This window comes from Mus musculus, chromosome 13, assembly GCF_000001635.26.
Source record: "Mus musculus strain C57BL/6J chromosome 13, GRCm38.p6 C57BL/6J".
Classification (NCBI taxonomy): domain Eukaryota; kingdom Metazoa; phylum Chordata; class Mammalia; order Rodentia; family Muridae; genus Mus; species Mus musculus.
The window spans coordinates 38673711-38687539 of NC_000079.6; the positions used below are offsets into that span (position 1 = coordinate 38673711).

The window sequence follows — 13829 nt, forward strand, 5'->3', positions numbered from 1 at the left end:
CCCAAATCCACTGAGGACACCTTCTTATGCCTCTGGTCTATAAACTTTTAATGACACCCATGGTCTCTATGACTCTGGTCTGTAAACTAAGGACACACAGGGCATCCTGTTTGCCATTCAGTCGTCAGCAACTGGCCCTGGTTGCGAGCAGAGTGAGCACCAGATAAGTGTATTTGTTGAATGAACAAATAGACACGCAAAGACCCAGGATGATGATAAGTGGATAAAGAGGTAAGCTGTGCAGATGTTTTTAAGCCTTGGTGTTTTTGTTTTTTTTGCTCTTGATTTCTCTTCTTTCTGGTCAGTTTTTATTTTGATCTCAGGCACAGATGCCAAAGTTGGATCTGCCTTGCCGGGAGAGGCTTCACAAACACATCTCAGTCCTTTCCACTGTGCCACAATGTAGCCACTCTCTCCATTCTGTTGTCCACTTCCTCCTCCTTGCTCTGTTCTTCCTCGTTCAGTCTTTCTTCATCCTCCTCCTCCATGCCTTTGTCCTGCTCTTCGGAATCTGCTTTTTTCCCTTTGTCCTTCTTCTTTTGCTCCGAAGCTCCCTTCTTGCCTTTCTCTTCTGCCTCTATGTTTCTAGAGCTTCTTTCAATGGTGTTGTGAACCCCTGGAACGCCAGCTCTTCCATGGCTGACAGCATGTCACTGGCATAGAGAATCTTGCGCTTCCTTTTCATTGTAAAGTTTTTCCCACACAGGATGTGGTATACAGAAACAGGACCCTGGTGGCACACAGGAAATGGCGCCTCAGGCTTCCTTGGAGATGTTGCCGCCATCCGGGGCACCTCCTTGATGATCCTGGTAATGATGGCGCTGGGCAGATTTAGGTCCTCAGGCCTCTCTGCCATTGCCTTCACTGGGGCCTGAGCTTCTTCCATCTCAGGTCTTGTTTTCAGACAGTTCTCAAGTCTTGTCTTTGAGGAAACACCATAAGCCAAAAAGTACAGCATCTCTTTTTGGGGAGTTGAACATTGCAAATAAAAGTGTCTCAGAGGGCTGGTGAGATGGCTCAGTTGGTAAGAGCACCCGACTGCTCTTCCAAAGGTCCGAAGTTCAAATCCCAGCAACCACATGGTGGCTCACAACCATCCGTAATAAGATCTGACTCCCTCTTCTGGAGTGTTTGAAGGCAGCTACAGTGTACTTACATATAATAAAAATAAATAAATTTTTTTTTTTTTAAAAAGTGTCTCAGAAAACTACAAGCCAGGAGTTGGTGACCAGTTTACCAAAAGATTCCTTCCACGGATCCCCAACTTAGTCGTGCATGGATCACCACATATGAACTCAGAGATGGCCATGTATCCTCTCATCTCAATCATTATGGATGGTCCTCTTCCTCCTCCTCCTCGTTATCATTGGGTTACCAAACATTCATTGATCATTGCAGTCTGTTGAATTCTATTCTAAACTTTTTATTGGTATCAATACATCAATTCTCAGAACAGCCCTTGAAGCAAATTCCTTCCTTCCTTCCTTCTTTCCTTTCTTTCTTTCTTTCTTTTGGAGAGAGAGGCTTTCTTTGTGTAGTCTTGGCTATCTTGAAACTCTGTAGACCAGGCTGGCCTTGACCTCCTGCCTCTGCCTCCCGATTGCTGGGATTAAAGGCAACTTAAAGGGCACCTACCACCACCACCTGGCAGAAAATCCCATTATTATCTCCATTTACAGAAGAGGAGACAGGCACTCGAAGAAGGGTGAGGAAACTGGTTTTCAGGTTGCCACACAGAGAGTAGTCCCTTAGAGAAATGAAAGATTTTCTAGGTTACAAGGCCTGCAAGATGGCTCGATGCATAAAGGGGATGACCTCAGCTCGGTGACCTGAGTTTGATACCTATTACTCATGTCAAGGTGGGTGGAAAGAACAAACCCTCTCTACCCTTGAATACTGAGATTGCAGGTGTATACCACAAGACCTGAATGATTTAGGCCCCACTTCTCATACTGTCTCCAAGCTGTATCAGTCTTTAATACATGGACACTTTTTGTGGGGCACTACCCATGTTTAAATCACAGCAAGGCCCAAAGCGGTCCTTAGTCCTATGGAAACTGGCTTGCAGTACAGTACATTCATTTTTTGCCCTCCACTTGGCCAGCTTAGTTACATCCAGATGCCTGTGTCTCAGAATAACTGAGGCTGGGAATGGGACTTTTTAATTAAGGAGGGTAATGCTAACTGGAATCAGAAAGACAGGGTCGTGTACCCGTGTAACTGCTTGAAATTCCACAGACAACCTGCCTGCCCACGTCTTAGAGCTGTTTCTGCTTTGAAATCTGGCAACTGAAACTCGTGTCTCTAAACTTTGTTTGATTTCCCATCAAGCATCCTGCAAATCGTGGGGCATTTTTCAAATTCCCATAAAGTTTGTGAACAAGAATCTCTGAGGAGGTTTCACCACCTCGGCTCCTGATTTGTGTGCTCTCCATAGCTGGGAGCTCTTGCCAGGCTCTCTGGTGTTAAATTAATAACAACTGATGTGGAGCTGACAGGTGGGTGAAGATGGAGAGTGTCATGATATTAAAAAATTCTCAATCTATTATGTAGCTTGGTGTGCGATGCTTTGTCAGATTTTGCCTGTAGGTATCTTAATTTTGCTTAAACAGTTTGCTCACGTCTTTTAAACCCAGAGGATGGAAACATAGCCCTTAGCACCCGTCTAGCAGACTCCGCAGCATATGTTGGTGTGATACAGAAAAGACCAGACTCTGAAACTTACTTAGAATTATTTGAAAAGGTGCTAGATAAAATTAAAAAGCTAAAAATACTTTCATGAAATTAAGGCCTGTTCTCCTTCTCTGTTATAGTTACACGGGGGTATATTTGGGGTCCAGACAAACATTATGTTCTTGAAAACAGCGAGGTCTGTTTTTAAAACTCCCATGCTCCTTTGCATTGGAAGTGTTTGGGCAACTGCAGCTCACCCACCAAAGATTTCTTGGAAATGATTCTTAGCGAGGATGCAAAATACTGGAAGGATGTTTGACAAATCTTAAACTCTGCACATGATCTGTTTTGTACATTAAATGGCAATGTAAGTTCTTTGAAAATATTTACTATGGAAACTTTTACATATATGAACATACATATATATTATGTTGCTATTACATACATACATGCATCATACATACATACATACATACATACATAATACATACATACGTACATAGCAAAGTAGAGGCAATAACACAAGATAGTCCCATGAAGAATTAGACTGTTGCAGCTCTTATATATTTTATTTTTTAAAGTAAAATCCCAGACGATTTCTGTTTGTCAGAAGGTCTAAGCACACAGGCAAGCTTTAGTAGCAGGTACAAGAAGGTGGAACCACTCCCCAGACTCAGATTCTTAGAGTGTAAGGGAAGAAATAGAAATCCAGAGAGTGCTATGGATAAAATCTGATTTAGAAACTTCTAGGTTGGATAATGTCAGAACACCGCACAATTCAATTTTATAAGCAACGTGACAGTTATCCCACTGTGAGTGGCTCTGATCCTAAAGGACCAGTTTCTTAATAGAAATTATAGGGGGATTTGATTTGTTTCTTACTTAACTGGCTTCTTGGTCACCAGTTTTCTCATGCTTCCTCCTAGCTTCACTGAGGACAATTCCGTGTTTCTCCCTTGCCCGTTGTCTAGAAGTGCGGCATGCATTTCCTCACTTCTTTCCCTCCTTAACTCCCTATGGAGGTAAGACTATGGGCAGATGCCTCTTCCCTGTTCTCCTCTCTTCATTTGCTTTTCTATGTCATTAGACTTTCCCAATGAGCGAGACAACCGAGAAGTAAAAACAAAGAAGCCTTCAAATTAGACTCTGTTTCAAGGATCATTCTCCACTCTGGATGTGGGAATTGTTCCCACTTCTCATCTCCTTTCTTCTCACAGGTTTGCAGAGGTTCACAAATGTGTGCCTCTTACCTCTGACGTCTGTGATGTGTTCTCCCCTGGCCATCCATCCCAGAGCCCCATGAATCATCACTGGGTTGCTCTCTTGCCACTTGGGTATTTTCCCAAGTCTAAATTCCCCAGTCTAGGCTATCACTCTGGGAGAGGGTCACCGCACCAATGCCAACACCGCTTTAGGCTGCTAACGTGGTTGCAGGGTTTAAGGAAGACATGAATATCCTAAGTGCAGCCGCTCTCCTCCTTTGTCCTCAGTTTTGTTCAATGGTAACTGGAAAGGCAAACACAGGTATTCGATTTCTGAAGACAAACATCAATTCTTGGTTCATGGTTATAGAGTTCAACTGGAGAGTCAGAAGTTTGAAGCCTGCAAGCCTGGCTCTGTCTGCAGGTGTGCTTCTTTTTATTTTATTTTATTTATTATATGTAAGTACACTGTAGCTATCTTCAGACACTCCAGAAGAGGGTGTCAGATCTTGTTAGGATGGTTGTGAGCCACCATGTGGTTGCTGGGATTTGAACTCAGGACCTTTGTTGGTGCTCTTAACCGCTAAGCCATCTCTCCAGCCCCAAATATATATATATATATATATTTAATGTAAGTACACTGTAGTTGTCTTCAAACACTTCAGAAGACAGCATCAGATTTCATTATGGATGGTTGTGAATCACCATGTGGTTGCTGGGATTTGAACTCAGGACCTTTGGAAGAGCATTCGGTGCTCTTAACCACTGTGCCATCTCACCAGCCCCAGGTGTGCTTCTTATTTAGCATGATATGGGCCTAGACAGTATAAATTTTTTTGAATTCACTGTCAGCTCAGGGATGCAACATGAAAACACAGATGAGGTTTCCTAGAGGAAATTGTCCATTTCTGCTTGGGCCAAGAAGAGAGTTGGACACCTCCATCTTCCCTGGAAGAGAGACCATCCTTTTCCTGGCCCAGCAATCCCTGCTGCTTCTCTCTACCATCCCCATGGCTAAGACAGGGGATTAACTGCCATGTTTCATCCCAGCTAGCCCATAGTTTCTATTTCTTACATGACCTCTGAAGGGACCTACATTTGTGGCCTCAGATAAAAGCCCATAGTGGGACCTAGTATTTTCCCAAATGCCCATTTCTGCACTAGCCTTTGTTTATTATACGGAGAAGCACTAATTCATTTCATGTCTACACCCCATCTTCGTCTCACCAAGCCTTTCAAAGATGTTTTAAGAGTCTCCTTACAGACCTCAGATGTCTGTATGACTCGTCCATCTCTGTCCATCCCGAAATGAGCGAGATTTAAAGTGGCTTCTTAAATTTCTTAGCTAAGGCAATTTCTGATCTCCATATCTGGAAGTGACAGTCAGGGAAGTGAACAGAGACAAGGGAGTGACTTCATTTCTCAGTGCTATCACTCCAAGACTTATCTGTTAACTTTCCTCTCTGAGCGAGTAGCTTCTGGGATCTCTGCAAGAAAGCACACTAGCACTTTCCTTTAACTATATCCTTCAAAGAGTTGCTGGCGAGGATGTGTAGAGAGAGGAACATTCCTCCATTGCTGGTGGAATTGCAAGCTGGTACAACCACTCTGGAAATCAGTCTGGTGGTTCCTCAGAAAACTGGACACAGTACTACCTGAGGACCCAGCTATATACCACTCCATATACCCAGAAAATGCTCCAACATGTAATAGGGACCCGTGTTCCACTATGTTCATAGCAGCCTTATTTATAATAGCCAGAAGCTGGAAACAATCCAGATGTCCCTCAACAGAGGAATGAATACAGAAAATGTGGTGTATTTACACAAGTGAATACTACTCAGCTATTAAAAACAATGACTTCATGAAATTCGCAGGTAAATGGATGGAACTTGAAAATATTATCCTGAGTGAGGTAACCCAGTCACAAAAGAACACACATGGTATGAACTCAATGATAAGTGAATATTAGCCCCAAAACTCAGAATACCCCAGATACAATTCACAGACTAAATGAAGCTCAAGAAGGAAGAAGGCCAAAGTGTGGATGCTTCAGTGCTTCTTAGAAGGGGGAACAAAATGCCCACAGGAGGAAATATGGAGACAGAGTGTGGAACAGAAACCGAGGGAAAGAACATCCAGAGACTGCCCCACCTAGTGACCCATCCCATAAACACTCTCCAAACTTGGATGCTATTGCAAATGCAAGAAAGTGCTTGCTGATGGGAGCCTGATAAGGCTGTCTTCTGAGAGGTTCTGCCAGAGCCTGACAAATTCAGAGGTGAATGCTCACAGCCGACCACTGGACTAAATGCAGGGGCCCTTGATGGAGAAGGGAAGGAAGGAGCTGAGGGAGTTTGCAGCCCTGTGGGGGGAGCAACAGTGTCAACCAGCCAGACCCCCTCCCTCTGGATCTCCCATGGACTGGACCACCAACCAAAGAGTACACTTGGAGGCACCCATGGCTCCAGTCCTGTATGTGGCAGAGGATGACCTTGTTGGACATCAGTGGAGGAGCTGCCCTCAGTCCTGTTCTGTTTGATGCTCCAGAGTAGGGGAATGCCAGGGCAGGAAGACGGGAGTGGGTGGGTGGGTGGGTGGGTGGGTGAGGGAGTACTTTCATAGAGGCAGGGGGAGGTGGGGTTGGGGTTGAGGGTTTCCGGAGGGGAGACCTGGAAAGGAGATAACATTTGAAATGTAAATGAAGAAAATATCCAATAAAAGAAAAAAAAGTGTAAGCTCATCTTTGTGGCTTTGTCTTCTATAGAAACAACAAACAAACAAATGTAAATCATTTACATAGCTTAATAGTTATAAATAATCAAAACAGAAAGTGGGTCTGGGAAGGTCCTTGCTACTGAAGTGGCCTTTGCCATGAGCCCCAAAGGCTGTGAGAGCCAGCTCTGAAAAAGGGTCACTGCCAAAATCCCGGTGGAACAGCTCTTCAGGGAGCAAAGTGGGAGGCGAACTTAGTGAAGGGAGGAAGGAGATGGAGGGTGAGGCAGGGTGATTTGCAGAGACCAGGATATCCTAAATCAGTGGCTCCCAACCTTCCTAATGCTGCGGCCCTTTAATACAGTGCCTCGTGTTGTGGTGGCCCCATTCATAAAGTTATTCCATTGCTATTTCATAACTGTAATGCTGCCACTGTTATGAATCATAACGTAATCTCTGATATGAGATCCCCAAGGGGTCACAGCCCACATGTGGAGAACCACTGTCCTAGACCGTGGTAGGGCCTTCCCAGCACAGGAAGGAACCCTCAGAAGCTGTAAGAAGGCCTATGAGTAGTTGGACCTTAAAAGAACACCCTGGCAGCCACATGATAGGAGAAAGAGATAGCAGAGTGGATGAGTGGCAATAGGAAAATGAGTCTGGAGGGATCCACGTGCTTTGGGAATGGAATTATTTTCCTAATAATTGTTCAATTGTGCAAGATTATATTTGGTTGATTGTATCAGAAACCTAAGAACACTGGCTTCAGTAAGGGAGTTTTTTTACACAGTAATAAGCCTGCTGGTAGGCTGTCCTAAGTCACTCATGACCATTCTAGCCATGCACTTCAGAGCTTGAATGATTCCTGTCTTCCCGTCTTCCTGTTCTGTCCCTACAGAGGGATCTCTTCAAGGTTAGAAGATGGCTGCCATTTCTCCACTGCCCCTGCACTGAGATGAAGGCCAACAAAGAGGAAAATGTTTTATTAGCAATTTTGTAGAAGACAAACTGGGCAAAAGTGTGGCAATCCTACTTGGTCCCTGGGATGCTCAGGAGCTGTTGCCAAAGCTCCAGCATCTCTGTCCCTGGAGGTTCCCACACAGGCTGGGTTTCCAGCAATGCCACCTGCGCACGGTCTCTGCTTCCTCCTTAGGTTTAAAACCATTGTTTCTTATGTGGGCTTATGAATCAAAAGGAACAAAGGGCGCATTTTCTGTGGAGCTAAGCTGCAGTGAATAGGATTTAGGCTCAAGTGGTACACGAAGTTAGTGACACTGCCTTCTCTGACTTCCTAAAATGCAGACTAGACTGACCACTATGGAACACGAGGAGAAAGCCAGACAGCACCACAGCAGGAAAAGCCAAAGCCTCACTCACTGACTATAGGATGCAGTGTCAGTTCTGGGTGCTTCTATATGACAGATTACATTTTTATCCATTTTGGCCATTTATCACTGTTTGGTGGGTTGTATGTTTCTCTATCACCTAGGTAGCCATAGCCATTATTTATTTGAATGTCCCTTGCCTACTGGGCAAATTCTTGTTTATTTTTCAACAGTTAACTTAAAAAGATTGTCTACCTGTTATAGAGTTATTTCTGCTTTCTCAACAAGAGAATTGCTCTCTTATTTCTTGTCTAAAGCATTATATGAAAGCATCTTTCTATTTATTCCATTACGCCCTATCAGTGAGCTAGATTATATCCCTGTTGTCTGAACTAATGAGAGTAGAGCTATTAACCTAATGAAGGAAGAAATTATTTGTCATTACCAATTTGGTCACAGTTCTAGACAAATGGGGAGTATCCAAATCTGGCTTCAACATGCTCTTTCCTTTCTTTTCTGTTCCATTTCAAGCAATGCTTGTGGTTATGCGTGCTATGTCCCCTTTTTCCTGGTGGAGGGATCTTAAAGCTTTCTGCACAAGGAGAGTTGCAGCTTTTATACAGTTCAATGACACTTGGAAAAATTGACTTCTAAACTGGCCCAGACTGCAAAGTCTCACAGTGACATTTCTATCATGTCCTATTTATCAAGACCGCTCAGTATCAAGAAGAAGGGAGAGAGAAGGCCCTAGAAGAGCACATAAGGCTAAAAGAGTAACTGCAGCCATTAAAAAAAAACCAAAACAAAAACAGAATGCAATCTGCTGTAGCATATACCTTGTGGCCATAGCAAGGCCGATGAGGCTGAGATGTGTAATACATTTGCCCTGAAGCTGCTTTCTGTTTGGTTTTAGGCTCCTTTTCAATGTCTAGGGACCCATCATTAAAAGCAGCTCCAGGTGTAGATGGGTCTCTTTCAGGGTCATCCCTTTCTAACTCTTCCCAGAAAGCTGTGTCTTGTGATTGGATGACCCACAGTGAGAGTGACAAGCTATCTGCACATCACTCTTCTGACATGCAGTGGTGAAGCCTTGGGCCAGGGCACTACAGATCTGCCTGTTCAAACACAGTGAGAAAGTTTTACAAGAAACGTATTCACTTTCCCTTTATACCTCTGCAGCATACTTAGCAACCTTTGTTTGATCTGAAAGGAAAAGTTTGCAATGGTTTTTTTTTGTCCAGCCCTCCTAGGAATGGAAAAATCTGCTGTATGGGAAATCTGTGTTTAGGAAAAACGATAGAAAGGAACAACAACCTAGTTCTTCAACTTTCCCCCATGCCAAACTGGATCAGTGTGGTTGGAGTCAAGAGACAAAGCACAGACGTCATAAATCAGAGGCCTTCCATAGGAAGAAACTTAGTAGCATTTGTGAGGATGGGACTAAGGTGAACCTCAGTCATTATGGATTTTAAGTCCTCTTGCCAGGGAGTCTTAACCACATGCCCTTGCAAACAGCTGCCTTTTTTGAAGATAGTGTTATTACTTAGTTTTCTCATTGTTGTGAACAAATACCCCAGCGAAAACAACTTAAAGAAGAAAGGAAGGGGGAGGGAGGGAGGGAGGGAGGGAGGGAGGGAGGGAGGGAGGGAGGGTTTGATTTGGTTTTGGTTTGAAGGTACTGCCCATCATGGCAAGGAAGGCACAGTGGCAGAGAGCAAGGCTTGTCATAGTGTGTCCACAGTCAGGATGTAGGAAGCAGTACATGCTGGTCCTTAGCTTTCCTGCTTATTCAGTCCAGGACTCTAGGTCATGGAAGATTGTTGCTCATATTTATCATAGGCATTCCCAACTCAACTGACCCAAAGCGGAAACTCCCTCACAAGCATACCTATAGAGCTTGTTTCCAAATATCAAATAGCTGATGAGGTTAATTATCACGGCACCTAACTGGTTAAATACGTGAACCATCATGGGACAGATGCTGAGGTTTCAATAGACTCATCAGGAAGGCAGACATTAAGTCTGTCACAGCAAGGGAAGTGATGTGTCATCTTTGTGACAAAGACTCGGGCAACGACTGCTATAGGATTCGTGTGTTCATTTTGCTGATGGTGGTGATGGTTTTATGATCGCTGCCTATCAAATTGTAAGATTTAAACGGCAGAGCTCAGCATTTTAATTATATCGCAGAGATTATTTTTAAAAACTCAAAAGAGGGCCAGTGAGATGGCTCAGTGGGTAAAAACATTTGCCACTAAGGCTGATGATTTGAGAGAGTTTGATCCTTGGGACCCACACTGTGGAAGGGAAGAACCAACCCTCAAAAGTTTTCCTCAGACTTCCCCTCCCCCTCCCCCTCCCCCTCCCCTCTCCTCTCCTCTCTCCCCTCCCCTCCCCTCTCCCCTCCCCTCTCCCCTCCCCTCCCCTCTCCTCCCCCTCTTCCCTCTCTGTCTCTCTCCCTTGTGGTTGTGGATTGGATGTAAGCTCTGATACTGCTCTACCATGCCTGCCTGCCTGTTGCTGTGGCCCCTGCCATGATGACCATGGACTCCCCCTTTGGAAGCAGTGAGACACTTTCTTTTGTAAGTTGTGTGAGCCCCTGAGTTCAGATCTTCAGTACCCATGCAAACAGCTGTCATGCATTAATCCCAGTGCTGCAGAGTTATAGGGAACACAGACAGGACTCTTCCTGGGGTCACTGGTTGTCAGCCTTACTGAGGTTAGTGAGAGATCCTATCTATAGAACAAGGTGGGGGGAGTTATAAACATGTCTCTGTGCATGTATCTCCCAGCCCTAACTTGGGCATTCGACACACACCACACATACACACATGCATAAAAATATGCATACATGTACATGATGCTCATATGTTAACCAGTCAACGGAAATAGAGTTTTCTCTTAAAAAACACTGAATTGTAAAAGTGGTGGTTTAGAGGACCTCCACTTAAAACCAGATACATTGAAACTAATAGAGAAGAAAGTGGGTAAGAGCCTTGTGCACATGGGCACAGGGGGAAAATTTCCTGAACAGAACACCAATAGCTTATGCTATAAGATCAAGAATTGACAAGTGGGACCTCATAAAATTGAAAAGCTTCTGTAAGGCAAAGGACATTGTCAATAGGACAAAAGAGCAACCAACAGAGCCTGCAAATTCAGAGGTGGTTGCTTTCCATTGGTCTGAGCACAGGGTCCCCAATGGAGGAGCTAGAGAAAGGACCCATAAAGCTGAAGGGGTTTGCAACTCCATAGGAGGAACAACAGCATCAACCAACCAGTACCCACAGAGCTCCCAGGAACTAAATCACCAACCAAAGAGTACACATGGAGGGACCCATGGCTCTACCTGCATATGTAGCAGAGGATGACCTTCTCAGTCATCAATGGTAGGAGAGCCTTGGTCCTGTGAAGGATCGATGCCCCAGTGTAGGGGAATGCTAGGACTAGGAAGTAGAAGTAGGTGGTTGGTGAGCAGGGGGAGAGGGGAGGGTATAGGGGGTGTTCAGAGGGGGAAACCAGGAAAGGAGATAACATTTGAAATGTAAATAACAAAATATCTAATTAAAAAAAAAAGAAAAATGAAAAAAAAAACTGTCTAGAAAATTTCCTTCCACCCTCCTTCTCTTCCTTCCCCTCTCTTCCCTCCCTCCCTCCCTCCCTCCCTCCCTCCCTCCCTCCCTCCCTCCCTCCCTCCCTCCCTTCCTTCCTTCCTTCCTTCCTTCCATTTTGTTTTTTTGAGACAAGGCTTCTCTGTGTAGTCCTAGCTGTCCTGGAACTCTCTCTATAGACTAGGTCAGGCTGGCCTCGAAATCAAAAAGACCAGCCTGCTTCTGCCTTCTGAGTACTGGCATTAAATGTGTCCCCCCACTACCAGGCTTCCATTTCTTGTTTGTTTGTTTTTTAAATTTTCTTTTCTTTATTTATTTTTTATTTTAGAGGTATGGGTGTTCTGCCTGCCTGCATGTCTGTGTACTATGTGTGTACCTAAGGAGGCTGAAAGAGGATTTTGGATTCCCTAGGACTGGAGTTCCAGATGGTTGTCAGTCACCATACAGATGCTGGAAACCAAACCCCAGTCCTCTGTAAGAGTAGCAAGTTCTCTCAGCCACCGAGCCATCTCTCCAGCTCCTAAAATCTTTTTATTGCCGGAGAGCATATGCATGTGAAGGTGTATTCACTGTAAACATTCATCACAATGAACTTCCAGAAGCAAAGCAACCCTGTCTAGACAGCAGGGCCTGGGGTGGGGAGGCAACACGCATCCCTTTGGTAACCTCTCAGTTACTCATCCCAGGAGGAACCAGTCACCTGCATGGACTTCCGACCCCAGTCATTTTTTTTTTTCCTGCTGTCGAAACTTTCACAAAACCATCACATGCCAAGAACCCTTTAGAACATTTCTAATATTTTGTTGAGGGCTAACGACATCCACTGCATTTTATATATTTAGACGGTGCGATCTGATGTGTTTTGACATATGAATATGCCCATGAAGCCATCACCACAATCAAGATAATGAACTTGCTCATCACTCCCAAACTCTCCTTCTCTACCCCCTACCCCACCCTCCATGTCTCTCCCCAGGCCATAAATGATCTGCTTTCTGTCACTAGACATTCAAGTTGTCTAGAATCTGACTAAACTAAAATAATAAGAAATCTATGGGTTTTTTCCTCTCCCCAAAATTTCTCTGCGTTCCACCTATGCTGTCCCATGTATTATTACTATGTTCCTTCTCACTGCTGATTAGTGTCCCTGTGTATGTACATGCCACACTTTTATCCATTCTCTAGCTAAGAGATACCTTTTGACATCTGGCTTATCTTACTTCACATTATTCTTGATATTTGCTAGGAATGGAGCCCAGAGCAAGTGACTTCCCATCTCTGCGTTTAGGGTTTCCCCCCCCCCCACCTGTACAGTGGGATAGTTCTGAAATAGTAAGAATCATAAGGATGAAAGGAGTTAATATAGTTGTCTCCTGGTATCCAAAGGGCATTGGCTCCTGGCATTGCGACTGCCTAGGAACCCAAATCCAGAGACAAACAAGTCCTTTAAGGTGTAATGTTTACATAACCTCTGTGCGTTTTAAACTGCCTCTAGATTACTTGTAATATCTAATGCCAGGCAAATGCTTTATGAGTACTTGTCATATCTTATTGGTTAGAAATTTATGACAAGATAAAAACTAGTACATGTACAAACTCAGTCATTTTATTTTGAATATATTCAATTTGAAGTTGCTTGACTCCGGATGTAAAGCCTGACTATACATACAGAATACATAGAGAATAGAGCCCGGCAGGTGAAGGTTTAATGGGATGGGTCAGCCTACACTGTCCCACTGTGTGCTGAGTACTGGGTGTGGACCTACTAATGCATTCTCCACAGCACCGTGGGCCTGAGAGGTGGTCTGATGATGCTATAGCTTTATCCAGGGCCTTGGTTGTTGTTAGGACTGGTACCCAAGCCAAGAGAGAAGGGAAGTTTGTCTTCAGCAATCCTCCCTTAGGAGCATCCGGTCTTCTCCGCCATCATTTGATGGTTGTCCTCTCCTGTTGGTCCTGTTTGCTCAAAGTCTTTGTGATCTTGGTCCTGACTCTAGATGGGTCCACTCTTATCAGAACTATCTCGTGAGGATTCTCATCTTTTCATTATGTTTGAACTATTCGAGATCCATCTATCCACACAGCAGACATCCCCGTATGCGCTGAGCAATGGCTGTGCGCTAGGTGTGTTAGTTTGCTTCTTTGGTGTTGTGATAAAAACACTGATCCAAGCCACCTTGTAGTAGAAAGGGTTTGTTTGGATAATGCTTCTAGTCCATCCCTAGAGGAAGTCAAGATAGGACCTCAAGACAGGAACCGAAGCAGAGACCATGAGGAACACTGTTTATTGGCTTGCTCCCAAT

The 13829-nt window shown here is 44.3% G+C and overlaps 1 pseudogene; it reads right to left on the reverse strand.

Moving 5' to 3' along the window:
• Positions 1–377: 377 nt before the first annotated feature.
• Positions 378–856, reverse strand: Gm6200 (annotated as a pseudogene).
• Positions 857–13829: the final 12973 nt, after the last annotated feature.